Here is a 5,933-nt window from a genome sequence, read left to right as displayed (position 1 = left end):
GAGAGAGAGAGAGAGAGAGAGAGAGAGAGAGAGAGAGGGGGGGGGAGAGAGATGAAAGGCTTTAGGCAAGGAGGGAAGGAAGCAGGGAGGGAGAGTAGAGATAACATGTCTTAGTATCTCTGTCTTTGTTCTGTTTTTCTGTTCAGCAATGGTTTCTGCCTTTACTTCACAAAGGCACTGTCAACAGAATCTTCTCTTTTCTTGCACCTTGAGTTGTGGTCTGATTCTTCTGGGGTGGTGATGCAGAACAGGGAGAAAGGGAAGTGGTAGGAAAAAAAGAGAAGCAAGGATGTGGGCTGGGAGAAAACAAAAGCCCCCCCCCCTTTTCTAAGCACTCATGTTACAGTAATGAGCTTTCCTCAGATGGTAAAAACAAATACATATGAAAACAATTCGGAGGTGACAGGGTCAGTAGAAATTACATGGGTGGAGAATGATGGGGATGAAGGGAAGACGTGAAGGTGAATGGTGCTATCTGACCATGGGCTCAGGGCACTGTCCCCATAGATACAGATGATGAGGAGTGGAGTTCCCTCAGCATCAGTTTCAGGTATTTGAAAAATTTAATCTGAGTGCCTATCTTGCCCTCTGGAGTGACTAGACTAATAATAGCACCAATAATGTTAGACGTGTGAACCTCCATTTTTCTGGTACTATCTCATTTTATGAACTGCTTGCATGTGGATCATGATGCTGATATTTATGTTTCATTTATTATTTATTGGTTATCCAGTTTTTGACATGTTATTTACCATATTATTAATTGGATTTTCTACTAATCATGTTCTTTAAAAAATTATGCATTATTGCTTTGGTCCAAATGTTGGAATTCCCTTCTTTCCAATTTGTATATCATGACCCGATATCCAATGTGATTATATTTAGGGGAAGGGGATGTGGGTGCTTGTGCCCTTATAAAACATGTTGAAGAGAGTTTTCTTGCCTTGTTGACCATATGAAATCACAGACAAAAGGCTGTCATCTACAGAGTAGAATTGGTCTTCATCAGATAGGGAATCTTCTAATTCTTTGTTCTTGGATTTCCCAGACTAGAATTTTGAGCAATAAATTTCTCTTGTTTTAAAATTGCTGAATCCAAGATAACTTGCCTTAGAAACCTCAAATTGATAATGTATTTGTGGATTGTTTTAATTACTATCCACCATTTATAGGAAAAAAACTGATGACAAAAGATAGCTATTTATTGTTAAAAATTTAAATAACTTTAAAGACAATATGATGAGAAGTCAAAGCTATCTGGCCTTGTTCTATTTCTTCATGCCATGTGATAATCCTATTATTTGAAGTACCGATAGTGCTAGAAGAATGTGCACATATAAGTAGAACATTGTGTCAACTATTAATATTAAACATATGCAAGCATGTGTAACATAATTTTAAAACAAAAATAGTCTATGTTATACAGCTAATGTTCCCTATTTGAAAAACTACAGTGTATAATTTAGGAGTAGTAGAAACATAGAACTATTAATATCCATTTTAATAGACACTGTAATATTAAAATTATACCTTTGCTAATGGATGCTTATTGCAACATCCTGAAGAATAACTTTTTAACATGTATTTTCATGTCTATAAGACCATTTTTCTAGAATTGAATAGTAGAAGTAGGTTTTCTGGTCATAGGGAATGTGCGTTAATTTTTTTCATTGACTGCCAAATTCACTTCCACTGGAGTGTCATATCACTCTGCAAAAAGTGTTTGAGGATGAATGCTCCTTATATCCACATAAAATCCCTTTTTAAAGTCAAGTATTTCCATGCCAGTGGTAAATTTGCCTTCCAATCTTCAAATTCTTTATACTTTTCTGAATGGGTCCAATAATCTTGCAAAGTCTGATTTTCTGCTTCATAGATGAGTAGCCCTGATGGTTTTACACTAAGATATGGCTTGGCTTGGAAATGGAAGTAGCAAAGCTTTGGACTCTCAGAAATACTTCCAAAGCCAACTGCAAAGCTGTTGGAAGAATTGTGAGTGGAACATGAGTCAAGTTCACTTTAGCTGTCAGCGTTTCTGAGAGCAAAATGTAGCTTCACAGTTATCAACTTCACTCAACAGCCTTCATTAGGGAAGTTTTGTTCTTCTCCCAGGAGACATTTAACCAATAAAGAAGGTTATCCATGCACATGCATGTATCTGTCAAGTCATTAGTAATGAGACATCCACGCCATAGATAGAGCAACAGCATAATGTTCAATATTCACCTTCCTTCAAATATATAGCTCGGCTCTGTAGAAAAACAATTCTTTTATGGTTAATTATACAGTGAGGCATTATTAGTTTTACACTGAAGACTCACAAATATATAATCTCATTTCACCTTTAAGCAACTATGAACTAGACATTAATATTCTCATTAGATAGAGATGCCAAATGTCAGAGTTTAAATAAAAGCCATGTAGCTAGGTGGTGGCAGGACCACCATGTACCTGGTAGGTCTAAACTAAGAGTCAGCTCCTCTGTGCTATTCCTTCTGCTGTTTTTCAGTGTGTTTCCTGTGGTCTTGTTAACCCAGCTCAACAGCTTTCTGTTCACTACATTATCTGCATCTTTATCTTCATCCCAAATGTTTCTGGAAACAAAAGACAAACATTTTACTATTTCCCTGCTTCAGCTCTTGACTCAGACGCTTTTACAATGATTTATTTATTTTATTTTATATACATTGGTGTTCTGTCTGCTTGTATGCATCTGTGAGGGCCTCAAATGCTCTGGAACTGGAGTTACATACAGTTGTGAGCTGCCGTGTGGATGCTGGGAATTGAACCCTTGTCCATTGGAAGAGTAGCCAGTGCTTCTAACTACTGAGGCATCACTACAGCGCCATAGTGACTCGGAGTCTTATCACATAGGTTATGTCTTGCTTGCCATCACATTGCATTAGTATTTTGTTTCAAGTAAATTAGGAATTTTGTTCTAGTATCTCACCAGGCTCTAACCATCTCAAGCATTATATTGTGTCAACTTGTCTTATATAAACATGACTAATTTCTCTAATTTCTCCTCTCATTTGATTTATGAAAAGTTTGATCCTCATGCAGAGATTTTTTTGTGTGTGTGCCAATTCTGGTCATTAAACAATTATCCAATAAATATGTCAGGTACAGTGCTGAGTGCTCTGGATATGATAGTGACCACAACAGATAGGAGACTGATAGCTTAGAATATAATCAATAGGTGATCAGATAATCACACGACTTAATATTGCAATTGTAATAAATATTAGGTGAATCACATGGTGCTAAAAGTCTACTTTAGAAGTATTGAGTTTTATCCAGGGATCTAGAACAGGCTTCCTCGAGAGAAAGATGTTTGAGATAAAATCCAGAGGACGATGGGAGTTATATAAACAAGTAGAGACAGGGAGTTTTAGGTTAAGAGAAAACTATCTTCAGGAATAATGTGGTAAAAAGGAGGTTGGGGAAATAACATGAACCAAAATAATGTGCAAAGGCTGAACATAGAACAAAGGAATACAAGATGCAAGATGGAGAGAGAGGTCAGAATGAGACCAGCTTGTACACTGTAAGTTCTGTTAAGTGTTCTGATCTTTGTGACATGTGAAGAGGAAACTGTGGATACTGGTGGACACTGGTGGATGTGGCAGTAGGTAATGGGGACATTATCAGATAGATGTTCATATTCATTCTTCCAGGTCATGGCAATGTGGGTAATGTATAGTGAGGGTGATTATACCAGAGACAGACTGCTTAGTAACTTTACCTAGGAAAAGATTTATAGAAAGAAAAAGACAAAAATGTTGAGTGATGTTAGAGGTGAAATGGGCATCATTTAGTGATATTGAATTCAATAGATGGAGAAGGAGATGGTTTCAAAGTTCCTAGGTCATATAATGGACCAATGATGATGACTGAGAGAAAGAAATTATAGTCACCGAGTTTGCTTGTTTTTAAGTTAATTGCTCCAAATAAAGTTTTTATAACTCTAGAGTGGGAGTAGAAGCCCACTCAAAGTAGCTTGAAAAAGACAAAGTGGACTCAGTAGGCTATAAATGTGTATGTTTATATGTATATATGAGAATGCTTATATATAACAATAACTAAGCAAATCTAAGTTATGAACTGGAGGAGTGGAGGGGGGCATAGGAAGAGTTTGAAGAGGTCAGAAAATGCTGGAAATGATGTCAGTACATGTATGAAATTCTCAAAAACAATTTTAATTAAAATAAAAGACTTTATGTAACAATTGAGGGACTCTTATATAAACTATATTAGTAGAACCACAAGGAAAGGAACGCTTGGTAACTGACGCAACTTTCTTTGACTGTGAGGCTTAGCCATAAAGTTTCTCTTCATTCTGTGTCACACTCTGCTTTTAGTTTTGGGGGTTTTGTTTTGTTTTGTTTGTTTGTTTTTGGAAAATTTTGTCAGCTCTGTTTGCTGTAGTATTTACTGGAGCTGCTGCAATTAGTTGTCAATAGTTTCTATATCCCAATTCAGAGAGAGGCAGTGAAGGTAGGGAGAGCGTTACTCTGCTTTAATCAGGAGTGTTGGTGGTGCGGTCAGGAAAGACAGTGGTCTCTAAGTCTTCAGTATTGCTGATCATAATTTTTAAAATTCATAGCTCAAGCCCACCATTAGAAAAACAAATCAGTACGTTTGATGGAGGTCCCAGGTATATGTATGTATTGGTCCTTGGCTCATCCTTTGGTGGATGCTGTTTTAGCCTATAGAAACCCCCTGAGTAGTCTCCATTGTGAACCCTGGTACTGACCTCCTTTTGAATAGTAGCCCTTTATTTCTTTATTTGTATAATAGGGTAACTCTTTTAGCTCTGTATTATATTCAAGGGCAAATCTGAAGTTTTTCTGTTGTGGTCTCTGTCTGTTGCCAAGAGACATCTCTTCAGTGAGGGGTGAGAACTACACTTATCTGTGGGTATAAAGATAAATATCTAGAATGCGGTTAGGAATTACAGTTTTCTAACCCCTCCAAAAGCCATTTGTTCCGGGTTATTGACTAGGTTTCCAGTACCAAGTAGGATTTCCCTTTTGCTGAATGGGCCTTAAGTCCAGTCAGAGAACTGTTGGTTACAGTTACTGTGCCATGTGGGTTATTGTTGTGACTCATGGGCATCATTCTATGTCTTTCTTTCTCTGTATGTATTGTGTGCATAAAACAACAACTAAATAGAAGAAGTTATGAATTTGAGAGAGAACAAGAAGGCTTTATGGAGTTGGAGGGAGGAAATAGAAGAGAGAAAATGATGAAATTATGGTATTATTTCAAAAATATAAAAATATATTGCCAAAAAAAGTAAATCTGAAGGCTAATAAGATGACTTTGTAAATAAGGCTGGGCCTCTCTTTCCTAGAGTCATAAATATGAATGATGGCTTTAATATACATATCTATCTAGGCAGTTTCTGTACTATTTGCATTACATCAAGTTCTTCTTGTACTCACTCTTTGTTGATGATGACCACAAAATGAACAAGATCTCATCAGTATTTTATTGTCTGCATTCAGGAATTGAAAATGAACCTCTTAAATCACTGTAACTTGTTCCTCCTAAAGTTCTTGCAAGGAGAGTGGAAGGAGGTCCTTAGAAAGTCAAACAGTGCTGCTTGTAATGGTCTAGCTTTTTACATCTAGCATTTCTGACTATGAAAGATCAACTTTGTCAAGTGCCAACCAACACGTCAGCTCCATTACACACATTGTTTAATTACAACAGAGTCCAACTCTAAGGCCAATGGAATATCAGTTGGAATGTCTAGTTTATACGTGTTCAAAGGTAAAATAGATTATGTATTTGTGAGTCCTCATTATAAAATTAAATAATTCCACACTGACTAGTTAACTATAAATTTCTCTCTCTCCCTCTCTCTCTCAAATCTCTCTCTCTCTCTCTCTCTCTCTCTCTCTCTCTCTCTCTCTCTCTCTCTCTCT

The sequence above is a fragment of the Mus pahari genome, chromosome 15 (assembly GCF_900095145.1).
Source record: "Mus pahari chromosome 15, PAHARI_EIJ_v1.1, whole genome shotgun sequence".
NCBI lineage: Eukaryota > Metazoa > Chordata > Mammalia > Rodentia > Muridae > Mus > Mus pahari.
The sequence above is the reverse complement of the archived record's forward strand: the minus strand, read 5'-3'. Positions refer to the sequence as shown.